The sequence below is a fragment of the Trichosurus vulpecula genome, chromosome 8 (genome assembly GCF_011100635.1).
Source record: "Trichosurus vulpecula isolate mTriVul1 chromosome 8, mTriVul1.pri, whole genome shotgun sequence".
Lineage (NCBI taxonomy): Eukaryota > Metazoa > Chordata > Mammalia > Diprotodontia > Phalangeridae > Trichosurus > Trichosurus vulpecula.
Genome location: NC_050580.1, coordinates 228,404,803 through 228,418,813, shown reverse-complemented (window position 1 = coordinate 228,418,813; position 14,011 = coordinate 228,404,803). Strand labels below are relative to the sequence as shown.

The following is a 14,011-nucleotide window of genomic DNA, read 5'->3' as shown; positions in this document are numbered from 1 at the left end:
TTGATGAAAAATTTATTTTGAAAAATTAAAAGAATAAACTTGTTGAAAATAAATGCAAAAAGAATAAAATCAAATTTACAACATAAAAAATGAAAAAGATAAAATGACAATAAAAAAATAAGACATGAAATCTGCTCACTAAATATTGACAATCTAGGAGAGATCTTATATTTAAATGAATTGCCAAGTCAAGTCAACAAGTACTTTTTAAGTGCCTACTACGTGCCAGGCACTGTACTGTAAGGCAAAAAACCCAAAAAAACCACCTCAGTATAAGTTTATAAGGAGCTCATAATCAAATGGGGGAGACTATGCAAATAGTTCTGTACAAACAAGTGTGTGTGTACAATAAATTGGGCATAATCAACAAAGAGAAGGCACTAGAATTAAGAAGGGACATGAAACATTTCTTACGGAAGGTAGAATTTTAGCTGGGACTCAAAGGAAGACAGGGAAAGTCAGAAGGTGAAGATAAGGAGGGAGAAATCCAGGCACGAGAGCAGGTAATGAAAATTCATGGACTTAAGAGATGAGTGTCTTATTCAAGGAAAAGATGGTAATTGTTATCATATCAGAATATGTGGAGGGAAGTAAGGTGTAAAAGACAAGAAAGACAGGAAGGAAGGGCTTTAAGAGCCAGAGGATGATCCTGGGTCTTACAGAGCAAGGGAAGTGTCCTGGTCAGACCAGTGCTTTAAAGGAAGATCACTGAAAGCTAAGTGGAAAGGGACTGACTGGAATGGGAAAAGACTTACTGAGGCAGGAAGACCAATCACAAAACTATTACAATAGTCCAGGCATGAAGTGATGAGGGCCTGCACCAGCATGGTTGTAGTGTCAGAGGACAGAAAGAGGTGCACACCAGAGATACGCTGGTAGATTTGACAGGTACTGGCAAATGACAGGATATGAGGGGCGAGAGACAGTAAGGAGTTGAGGATGGCATCTAGGTTGTAAGCCTGGGTGACTGGGAGGATGATAGTTACCCTCAACAGTAATAGGGAAATTGGGAAAACGAGAAGGTTTGGAGGGAAAAGATTATGAGTTTTGGACACGCTGAGTTTAAAACATCCTATGTAGCATTCAGTTCAAGATGCCCAGAAGGCAGTTGGAGATATGAGACTAGAGGTCAGAAGAGAAGTTAAGATCTGAAAATCATCTGCATAGAGACAATAATTGAATCTATGGGAGCTGAAGACATCAAGTAAAATAGTATAGAGAGAGAACGGAAGAAGTCTCAGGAGAGATACTTGGGGGGAGTTGTTAGCATGACCTAAATGAAGATCCAGCAAAGGAGGCTGAGAAGGAGCAGTTGGACAGGTAGAAAGAAAACCAGAAGAGAGCAGTGTGTCATGAAAGCCTAGAGGGAAGAGACCATCAAGAAAAAGAAAGTGATTGACAGTGTCAAAGGCTGCAGAGATCAAGGTGAGGAGTGAGCAAAGGCCATTAAATTTGACAATTGAGAGATCATTGGGAACTCTGAAAAAAGCAGACTCAGTTGAATAAGGTTGAGTCACACTCCAGAATTTGGTGGTGAGTGATAAGAAAGGAGATAGAGGCACTGAGTACAGATTGCTTCCTCAAGGAGTTTACAGTATGGTAACTAGTAGGTATGGAGGGATCAAATGAGTTTTTGGTTTTTTTAAGGATAAGGGAGGCATGGGTATGTTTACAAGCAGTAGGGAAGCATTCAACAGGGAGAAATTGAAGATTAGTAGCTGAGTAAGGATGGCAAAGGGGACAATCTCCAGTAGAAGAAGGGATGAGAATGGAATCATTTGTTTATATAGATGAACTGGCCTTGGCAAGGTGAAGGGTCACCTATTTGTGTCAGATAAGAGTGGAAGAGACAGAGGCAGAAGGCATCTATGTGAGATGAGAAGGAGGACAAGAGGGAGCTCGCAGTGAATAGCCTCAGTTTTTTTCACTGAAATTTAAGGCAAGGTTCCCAACATACACCAGTATGAAAAGTGAAATCATTTTAAAGTATCTGTTAGACAAAAGACAGAAGGAGACTATAAATGAGCTTCCTAAGGGGGGAAAAAAGCAGTAGGACCAGATGGATTTACAAATGAATTCAATCAAACATTTAAAGATCAACTAATTTCAATATTAAATAAGTTATTTGGAACAATGGTCAGGATCCTATCAAACTCTTTTTATGAAACAAATACGATACTGATACCTAAAATCAGAAGAGTAAAAACAGAGAAAAGAAAATTATAGACCAATTTCATTAATGAATTGTGGTTGTGGTTTGACCTGTTGAAGAGGACCATGATGTCAGGGAGATGATGACATGACTTGCAATTGATTTTGATTTGAGTGAGGGAGGGCTGTGCAAAGTCACCAGCCTCACTTTCTCCTCCAGAGCCATCTGGGTCCAGTGGCTAGATATTGATCAAGACAACTGGAGGTGGTCCAGGATGCAGTGGGGGACCTTGGCCCTTTTAATCTAAGGTCTTTTCAGGTTCTCACTGTGAGTGAGGCAATTCCCATTCAGTTGAATAGGCCTCTTTAAGAAGTGAGTCAAGGGATGGCCTCACTCAAAGTGTCTTCCATTGCATCCTGAGCCATCTCCAGTTGTCCTGATCAGTATCTGGCCACTGGACCCAGATGGCTCTGGAGGAGAAAGTGAGGATGGTGACTTTACACAGATCTCCTTCACTCAAATCAAAGTCAATTGCAAGTCATGTCATCATGACATTACCAGTCATCTCCTCTCCTCCCCGCTGCCCTCCTCGCCCTTCCCTCTCCTCTCTTCTTACTTGAGGGTGTTCTGCTATGTGGTTAACTTGGGGTTTACTGGCTCGATTTATTTCTCAAAGACAAGGCCTTAAACCCAATTCACCCTGGATCCCATGGATTGGACAACAGGTCCCTTCCCCAGCACCACTGAATGGTTATTTTTGGGGGCCTCAGCATGAATGAGAATAGTAACTGTTTCCCTTTTGGCCAGCAGCCCTGAGAGAGTCTTCCCCTCCCAGTTTGATTAAAGGGGTCATCTCTTGACTCATTAACGAATATGGATGCAAAAAAAAATCCTAACTAAAACACTCGCTAAAAGATTACAACAATATATTACAAAGATTATACATTATGACCAAGTGGAATTTATACCAGGAATGCAGGGATGGTTTAAACTATTAACATAATTAATTATATCAAAAGATGCAGAAAAACTTTTTGATAAAGAACAACATTCATTTCTATTAAGAGCACTTGAAAATATAAGAATAAATGGGTTTTTCCTTAAAATGATAAAAAGCATGCTTATCTAAACCCATTAGCGAGTATTATTTGTAATGGGGATAAGCTAGAAGCCTTCCTAGTAAGATCAGGTATGAAACAAGGATGCCCACTGTCACCAATGTTACATTGGAAATACCAGAAATAGCAATAAGAGAAGTACCAAAACCATCTGGTGCTGGCTAAGAAATTGAAAAGTAGCGCATAAATTTAAAAAAAAAAAAGATTTCTTGTATCAGGTACAGGATTTAGGTACAGGATTCAAATGGTATATGAATCAAAATTCTCTGAAGTTTCAAGATTAGAAAACCAAATTTACTAAATTATATTAAGTCAGAATTACCTAGGAACCTCTAGATTTGTAGCCAGAGAAGCAGAGCCCCCTTTAGAGCTGTCCTGAGAATAATGCCTATTGTCCAAGAAAAGATATCTAGGGACTAGATAAACTATATGAGACATCTGGGATTCAAAATGTGCTGATTCAATGGATATTGAGAATGGGTTACTAGGATACAAGGCAACTTGATGTTAGTTACCATTGGTGATAACTGCTGTATTGCTTTGTGTGGTTTATGTTTAAGTTTTCTTGATTACCTTGGTGACATGCAAATCTCCCTTCTCAAAAGTAGTCCACTGTGAGTCCTCTAAATAGTATGATCTGTACCTGACTTAATGTAATTATGCAATTATAGGAATTATGAGAAAAACTTAATTGCATTGCTTGAAACTAGCCCTGTGAGGGTGGGAAACTAGATCATCTCTATGTGTTATTTAGAGACTCTTAACTAAAGGCATATGTTATACTGACCAGAAACTCAGATTCAAAGATTAATGCAAGAAGTTCTTCCTAAGGGTACCTACTAGGTCCTTCTGACTTCTCCCACAGCTGCCAAACTTGTGGGTGTGTACTCCTGGATCATCTAAAGAAAGACCCTGTTCCTGAGTAGAGGGCAGAACCCTCCCAGGACTTCAAGGTTCATCTAGTACGGACCCAGAAGCAGCTGACATCCAGATGGGATAGCTGTACCAAAAGGGCTGAATATACTGTCCTCTTTCTTTTTGTTATATGCCCAACTACCAAAGCTCTGATTCAAGCATGTGTTTGCATTTTCTTCCTCTACATCCTTGGCCCTCCCTCTCTTTTCTGTTTGCAAGCAAACAATGGCTAGCAAAATACCCAGGACACTGTTAACACCAATGCTACTAGCAGCTGCTATGGAGGAGTAAAACCAACAACACCAGCACACAGGAGGGCTGCTAACACAAGTTCTTTGATCTGCTTTTCCAAGGAAAGCAACTTTAAGGGGTTAACAATATTACCTTAATTAAACATACATATATCATTCAGGGGGAAAAGTCAGCACCCTGTACTTTAGAGAGAATGCAAACAGAAATTACAAGGTGAAATTATAAACAGAGAAAAATAACACAAATCAACACAGAGAGAGAGAAAGAGAGAGAGAGAGAGAGAGAGAGAGAGAGAGAGAGAGAGAGAGAGAGATGTACCAACATCTGGGTTTTCAAAGCCAGGGGGCTTCTTAATGGCTACCCAGAGTCTCCACATAAACACTCTTCCAATGAGTGAGCCCCCAAAGCAAATGCTGACCTCCGAGTATATATACACGCTTCTTCAGGGTCAGAGGGCATCACAACCATGTGACTCAAACTCATGTGACTTAGGCTTTCTTGTGACTTAAGCAGATCATCAAAGATTCTTGATTCAAAGACTCAATCAAAGGCACCTGATTGCCTTAGTGCTGAGAAGCATTCCAAAAGACAAAACAGCTAAAAGTCCCCCTTTGCTTGCCATTATAGACACACTTTCTCAAAAGACCCCCTGGGCAACATCTCGTCTTGGCCCAACTGGCCTCTTGTGGCATCTTGGCTTATACCTGCCTCTTCTTTATTGGCCAGAAAGATAGGGTCTTTTAGACCACCTCCCTTTGGCCAAAAGGAGGAAATGTCAAGAAATTAGGAGACACCTTATTTTCCAGAGCTAAGGCCCATAAAGCAGCTTGGCATAACAACAATCCCTTGTGCTCATCCTCTCCCAGAATTGTTTCATCTAATTATTGTATTGCTTTGGACAGCACCAGGTGTTCTCTGAGCTCAGACAAGCACCTGCTGCATCCATGTTCTGTTCTCTGAGCCCTGCTATGAATCGAACTTGTCACACTGTTGTTGTTACCCCTCATTGTCAGGGCTCCATCTCACGGCACAGCCTTTGGTATAAATACTGATACCTCCTCACACTGCCTTGGTTCCTCCCCTCCCCATTAGGGGCAGGGCTCCAGCACATGTGTCCTTGCTTGCAAGCCATTTTTCCTCACTTTGAAACTAAATGTCTGCTTGATTCCTGACTCTTCTATCTCTGGGCTGCTTTGTTCACTCTCGCCACCTGGAGGTTAGAGACCGATTCCGGTCTGGTTAACACAAGGCACTAAGAAACATACAAAAATCAACTGATTGACTGTGAAACACTATGTATATACTACTCTGTAACAATAATGTGGCTCACAGCTGCTGCTGAGGTGTAAGACCCAACAATACCAGCAACAAGAGCTGCCAGCACAGGTTCTTTGATCTGCTTTTCTAAGGAAAGCAACTTTAAGGGGTTAACAATCTCATTTTAATCAAACATACATATATCATTCACTTAGTTCAGGGGGAAAAGCCAGCACCCTGAACTTCAGAGCAAATACAAATAGAAATTACAAACAGAAATATCAGCAGATCAAATAACACAATTCAACAGACAGGCTTTGTCTGATCAAGACATCACATATATAGTTACCAAAAAGAGAAGCACCAACATCTGGGTTTTCTTCAAATGGGGGATGGGGGGGTGGGTGGGGGCAGCGGCCACCCAGAGTCTCCACACCAACACTCTTCCAATGAGTGAGAGCCCTAAACAAAACGGTAACCTCTGAGTTTATATACCATTCTTAGGGTCTGAAGGCTTCACACCTAATTAGCAAAAGGGTGTGAGCCTGGGGCTTCTCATCTAGTAAGAATTAATCAAAGGCACTTGATCACTTTAGCATTCTAAAAGAGAAAACAGTAAAAAAAAAAAAAGTCCTACCTTAATTAATATTACACATTACGTTACATTATTCTCAAGAGGCTTACAATCTATACATAAAAACATATTAAAGGGATATTAGCTACAAAAGCTACATAAAGCTGCATAAGCATGGAAGTTTAAAGAAGGGACCACAGGTCAATTATCCAATATAATTCCTTATTTTAAAGATGAAGAAACTGAAGCCCAAAGATTTGTCCATGGTCAGAAAGCTAGTAGTAGCACATCAATGGCAGAACTGGGACTAAAATCCAGGCAATGCTCTTGCCACTGTATCACTTGGCCCTTCATAATAGTATTAAAGTCAAAATTCAATGTCGCAATATGCACTTTCCTTATCAGGGATTATTTTTATTTTTAAAGGAAGATAGATCAAGTTAAATGTTTTACAGTTATATTTAGCTACCTATTGTCAGACCTCCTCTGGAATACTGTTTCACATTTCTGGGGGAGGATGAACAAACTGGAGTATATTCAGAGGTCACTGACAATCAGTGCCCAAGAATATAAAGGGGCTAGATAGCCATATGATAATCAGTTAAATGAAGGGAAAAATGTTGAGCCTGAAGCAGAGGTTTAATAATCAGAGAAGGGAAATAAGATTGTAATCAAATATTTGAAGGGTTTTCATTTGGAAAAGGGATTAGATTCATTCTGTTTGGCACCAGAAGGCAGAACTTGAACCACTGTGTAGAAACTGCAAGGAGACAGACTCCAGTTTAATATAAGGAAGACGTTTCTAACAATTAAATCCATCCAAAAAAATATATATGGGCTACCCTGGGAGTGAATACCTCACAGCCCTAAAAGTGTTTATTAAGCAGAGGCTGGAAAACTACTTGTCAAAATGTTATAGAAGGATTCATGCTTTAGTTGAGGTTTGAACTATATGATCTTAACTCCTCTTCCAACTCATATTTATAGTCTTAGTGTAGTTTTGGGGGGAGGATGTAGAATAGTGTCTGTATCTGTGATTCTGTAACTTAATCTTAGAGGGTTGCTTGGAGTACTGGGAGAGAATAAGTGACTAGCTAACAACTACAAGATTTAAGAGTTAAGAGCTGAATGAACCCGTCTCTCTAACTTCAAGGCCAGCCTTCTATCCATTATGCCAAACTACTTCTTATGTTACTGTATTTTAAAAAGCTGGATTAACATTGAAACATATTTCAAGTCTGAATCAATAAAATTTCTTAAGAAATGTAGGTAAATGCTAAACTTGCAATTAATAATGGGATGCAGAGATATGGTAGTTTATCTCACCAACATAGTATTCTAATGTTCCAAGTATCAATGACTTTGAATTAAAGGTTGTTTTAACTGAAAAGGAATTTAGCAGTGAATCCAGAAAAATTAATGATCTCTTTTATCCATTTTTCCCATTTGTAACATTTTGTTACAAAAGATTATAGGATTCTTATAGATCACAGGCCTATATGAAGAAAAAAACATGATATTTTCAGTTAACTTAAAAAAGTGAATCCCTTTGTAATGCAAACCCTGGAGTAGAGTATTAAAATCCATCCTATGAGCTATGTCAGTATGTAGTTGTAGGATACACAATTTGGCTCATGGTATAACCAAATTGGCTTAATAAGGAGCCATAATAGCAAGGTACAGAGCAGCAGTCATCAAAACTGCCTGGCACTGGTTAAGAAACAGGGGTGTGGATCAGTGGAATAGGATAGGTACACAAGTAGGAGAAATCAACAAGTTTAGCAATCTACTCTTTGATAAACCCAAAGAGGCCAGCTTCTGGGTTAATAATTCACTATTTCACAAAAACTGTTTGGAAAATTGGAAAATGGTAGGGCAGAAATTGGGCATAGACCAATATCTTACACCATATACCAAAATAAAGTCAAAATGGGTTCATGATTTAGGAGTAAAAGCTGATACTATAAGTAATTTGGGAAAGCAAGGAATAGTTTACTTATCAGATTTATGGAAAAGTAAAGAATTCATGACCCAACAAGAGATAGAGCGCATTACAAAATGCAAAATGGATAATTTTGATTATGTCAAATTGAAATGTTTTTGTACAAAAAAAGCCAATGCAACAAAAATTAGAAGGGAAGCAGAAAACTGGGAGAAAATCTTTGCAACTAGTATCTCTGATAAAGGCCTCATTTCTAAAATATACAGGGAACTGAGCCAAATATATATGAATACAAGCCATTCCCCAATTGAGAAATAGTCAAAGGATATGAACAGGCAGTTTTCAGAGGAAGAAATTAAAGCTATCTATAGGCATATGAAAAAAGGCTCTGGATCACCACTGATTAGAGAAATGCAAATCAAAACAACTCTTAGATACCACATCTCTCCTGTCAGATTGGCTAACATGACAAAACAGGAAAATGATAAATGCTGGAAAGGATGTGGGGAAATTGGAACATTGTTACATTGCTGGTGGAGTTGTGAGATGATTTAGCCATTTTGGAGAGCAATTTGGAACTACACCCAAAGGGCTATAAAAATGTTCATATCCTTTGACCCAGCAATACCACTTCTAGGGTTGTATCCCAAAGAAATCACACAAGCGGGAAAAGGACCCATATATACAAGGATATTTATAGCAGCTCTTTTTGTGGTAGCCAAGAATTGGAAATCAAAGGGATGCCCATCAATTGGGGAATGGCTGAACAAGCTGTGGTATATGAAGGTAATGGAATACTATTGTGCCATAAGAAATGGGGATGATACGGACTTCGTAACAACCTGGAAAAACCTACACGACATAATGCTGAGTGAGCGGAGCAGAGTCAGGAGAACACTGTACACAACCACAGATATATGGATTCTGTGAGGACCAACCCTGACATACTTCGCTCTTCTCAGCAACGTAAGGTGCAAGGACAACTCCAGGGGACTCACGATGGAGAATGCTATCTTCATCTAGAGAAAGAACTGTGAAGTTTGAATACAGATTGAGGCGTACTACATGCTCGCCTTTTTTGCTTCTCTTTTGTTTTTGGGTTTTTTTTTTTTGGTTCTGTTTCTTCTTTCTCATGATTCATTCCATTGGTCATAATTCCTCTCCACAACTTGACTAGTGTATAAATTAATTCAATGCGAAGTTAACAAAAAAAAAAACGAGGCAGTATTAAAAGTGAGGCAGATTACTTAGCTGGGGAAACCAGTGTGCTAAGTTGAAAGGAAAGCAAAAAACTTTCCTGTTCTCCTGAAGCACATATTCTAATAGGGTAGGTAATATGTAAATACTCAGGTACACATAAAACACACACAGAGTATATGAAGGTAATCTGAAACAGGAAGGCATTCGAAGCTGTGAAGGTCTAGGAAGGGCCTCCTGTAAAAGGTCAGCATTTGTGCCAATTCTTGAAGAAAAAGCTAAACAAAGTAACAGAAGTAAGGGGGCTGAGGCATGGAATCCAGGCATGAGATCACTTAGGCAGCTGAGAGGACAGATCTGGAGTAGGGAGAGGCTTGAGGCAGGGAGACTAGTCAGAAGGCTACATAAGAGTTTGAATTAGGGATAGATCCTATGAGTGCGGAGAAATGTAAATCATAAGGGATGTTATGTAGACAGAAACAAGATTTGGCAATGGACTTGATACGTAGGGTGATGGTGAAGAATCGAGGATGATACAGAGATTGTGACCTTTGGTGACTGGGAGGATGGTGGTGGCTTCAGGGTAACAGAAAGGGGGAACAATGTGAGGGGAAAGATAGTGAGTTTTGTTTTGGACATCTTAAGTTTGAATCACCTATGTGCAATGCAGTTTGAGATAGCTAAGAGATAGTTGGATATACCTGACTAGCTCCTTAGTAAATACAGTATAGTGAACATTATTAAATCTTTGAGTATGGGGAAAAAGTGACACAGAGTTGACACTTCTATTTCATTAATACCAGAATCTATTCACATCTTCCAAGGAGCAAAAAGCATTTCAGTTATTACCTTGGCCTTTCAAATGATTTTAAAAACAAATGAACCTGTTTTATTAGTCGTCAAAATATTCTCCAGTCCTCACAAATGCACCTGATAGCTAGAAAGATCAACAGTCTGAAGAGTAAGAACAAAACTACCACAGGTTATATATTTTTAAAATTTCTCTTTTCCAACCCAGTCCTCTTAGACTCAATGTAATTTATTTCAAGCACTAGATGTGTAGGCCAGCATGTCTGCCTTTTCTCATTCATTCTCATAACTTGAGATTCAATCCTATGTGTGTGTATATCATTGCAAAGAGAAAGCAAATAAATTCTTTCCTGCTTATGGTAAATCATTGAAGTATATTTTTAAAAGAAGAACCACAAATTTGAGAGTTGTACAAGATGAAAATAGAGCTCCCAAAGCTATAGTTTGTGTTAGAGTAATTACGATCTGCTCAGGAAGGGCATGACCTGAACAGTTCCATTTATTTTAATGCTATTTTATTTTAAGATTTTATAGCTATATGCTTACTAAGCCAAAAGATTGACAAGATTATTAGTTAATTTTTAAAAAAGCAGCTTGTACTTAATCCATCAACAAAGACAAGTATAAAACTTAGGAACTAGTTTAATTTTCCTGGCAAAAAACAAAGAAACTGTTATATGTCTTTTCACTGCTTGCTCACAGAAGTAATTTTTTTAAAAATTGCAAGATTAGGGGGTGGAGCCAAGATGGCAGGAGAAAAAGCAGCGACTTGCCTGAGCTCTCCCAATCTCCTTCAGAACACCTTTAAATAATACCATAAAACAATTCCTGGAGCAGTAGAACCCACATAAGGATGGGATGAAATAACTTTCCAGTCAAAGACAATTTAGAAGGTCAGCAGGAAAGGTCTGTCACACTTAGCTAAAAGTGTGTATTGTTACTTAATTTGAAGATCTTCCCATCCATTAATCCATGTGACCTGCTTAAGTCACATGAAGCCTGTGGTGGGAGGAGCTTGCTGAACAGGTAGAACAGGAAGGGGTGGAGCAGAGCTGAGAAGAAGGAAATTGGTCAGAGCAGTTAGAGCTGAGGGAGAAAAAGGAAGCAGGCAAACAGGCAGCTAGCTGTGAGTGTTTGTGGAAAGGCCTTAGCAGGGGGAGGGCTTGGGAATGGCCCTGCTCCCTGCATTGCTACTGTGTATAGATTTCTTGGTTGCTTTGATGGATTTGGCTTCCTGGTGTTGGGATCTGGCTTTCTGGTGTTTAAATCAATGTTTTGGTTCTGTCTTCCATATGGAGAGTCTGTTATATTTTGCAATTCAGAACTAAGCCAGCATATTCATAGCCACTGTAGGTGCTGTGAATATCACACTGGTGCTACAAAGGGGAGACACAAAAATTCACATAAGAAAAAACTCCTTAAAAAGCAGAATTGGCCAAATGGAAAATAAGCAAAACTACTTAAACTCCTATTTTTTGTCAACTTCTCTATGAAGGAGAAAGATCCTCAAATTTGTAAAGAATAATCAAATAATAATAGTTGATAATAATAAAAATATTTATTAAGCACTCACTAAGTGACAAGCACAGGAGATACAAGGAGCTGACATTTATGGCAGGGAAGACAATCCACAAAAGTAAGCTAAGGGGAGCAAGAGGACTAAGTGAGGAGAAGGAGGATGATGATGTTAATGGAGTTGAAACCAAGGAGAACCACAGATGGAAAATGAAGAGTTACCTGGAAAGTTCTGAGCCTTCTATAAGGGAAGGCTTTGCTTGTAGGAAGGTAGTTAAGAGATAAGTGAAGTTCAGAGCTGATGAGTAAACAGTAAGAGGACTCAACTACTTCAAACCAGTTCAGGTGTCTAGACCCAGAAACTGAATCCCAAGGCGCCGCAAGAACTTGTAGACGTGTAGGTCTCAATATGTGAACTGAACGTGGCATGAAGTATTATTCAGTTGTCAGGCTGCTTACTCCCCCGTCTGATTTCATTTATGCTCTACTTCTTTGATTTAGTCTATGTGCTAAGCTGCATTTGTACTCATAATTATGATTGTATATTTTCTTCCACTCTCTCCTCTTTTTCCTCTCTATGCCTCCACCCAGTTCTTTACATGGAAAAAGAGGACAGTGACAGAGGACTGTGTTCACCACCAGTGATCGAAACCTCATGGAATCAGGTACTTTGGCTGCCAACCCTCTTCTCTTTCACTTTCCCAGAATCTGATTGTTGGTTTTTACCTTTTCCCCTTACTTTCAAAGGAGCTTTACCCTTTCAAGATCAACCCACTGACATTTAAGTTTGTTTTGGTTTTGACTAATCCCTCTTAATTTACTCTCCCAACCCAGTTCCCAGATGAGTTGAATATATTTCTACACCATACTTTGTGTCTGTTGTGTCTGTGAATGTTTTCTACCCTCTTTTATCTGCTTCTGATGGAAGTAAGGTTTTTGTCTCCCTCTCCTTTTTCCCTGTTGTCATTTATTTCTCTCTCTGTGTGTGTGTGTGTTCTCAACCTTCTGCTTCTCCTTCTCCCATATTTTTAAAGTATTTTTCTTCTCACAAAACTTAATGGAGATTGTTCTGACTCTTTCTTCCCTGGGATCTTCTTTCTCCTCTCTTTTCTTCCTTCTCTCAAGATAATCAAAGCATAGCAAAACCACTCCTAGACTTTTGTCTTACTAAATTCCCTCTATGATCTTTTATTATAATGGAGTTCTAAGGTAACACATTTTTTCTCTCCCTATGGATGGGGGGTTGGGGCAGAAGGAGGGAATAAGCAATTATATATATTGCCTACTATGTGTCAGGCACTGAGCTAAGCCCTTTTATAAATATATCTTATTTACAAATTTTTATCTCATTTGATCCTCACAACAACCCTTCTGTGTCAGGTGATATTATTAGGCCTATTTCATAGTTGAGGAGCTGAAGCAAATAAGTTAAGTGACTTGCCCAGGGTCACACAGCAAGTGTCCTAGACTAGATTTAAACGGATCTTCCTGACTCCAGGTCCAGTAGTCTAACCACTAGGCCACCAACTGACTCTATTAGAATGCAAACACTTCATCCTTATATGAAGGATATGTAGTTCTACAGTCACTATTTAGTCATACAGTTCCTTCCAACTACTCAAACATATTTGCCTTTTAATGTTTCTCTTGACTCTTGTGTTTCCATTTCAAAGTTTCTCTTCATCTCTGGTCTTTTCATCAGGAATTCTGCTACTGTTTTTATTAGGAGGTCTTATATTGCATTAAAGCCCTATTCCCTACTCCCCTACCCCTCAGAGGATAATACTTAGTTTTGCTCACTTAGTTATTCTTGGTTGTGAGCCTTTATCTTTCCAAGTATTAGATCAGAAACTCTCCTCTCTTACTATAGTGGTACTTGCTAAGTCTTGGGTGATCTTGAGAGTGGCTCTTTGCAACTCAAGCTCTTTCTTTCTGACCACTTGCAGTATTTTTTCTTTGACCTGAAAGCTTTGAATTTTGGCTCAGGACAAAACTACCACGTTTTACCTGTTTTCACATTGTCCTCAAGTTCTAAGAGATCTAGGCAGTTTTAAAATCGTTATTTCTTGAAATGTGTTCTCCAGGCTCACTGCCACCCCAAGTTATGATTTTTGGGTAGTCCAATGATTATTAATTTTTTTCTGTTTTCCAGATCAGTTTTTTTTATAGGACATAACTTATATGTTCTGCTTTTTCTTGGTCTTTTGATTTTATTCTAGTATATCTTATCTCATTGAGTCACTGATTTTTGTTTGGTCCTTTCTCATTTTCAGGGAGTT

The 14,011-nt window shown here is 39.0% G+C and overlaps 1 protein-coding gene across 2 annotated transcripts in view; it reads right to left on the bottom strand.

Moving 5' to 3' along the window:
- Nucleotides 1-14,011, bottom strand: part of SLC39A9 (solute carrier family 39 member 9) — a 43,617-nt gene that overhangs the window by 23,726 nt on the left and 5,880 nt on the right. The gene's annotated exons all lie outside the window — the stretch shown is intronic.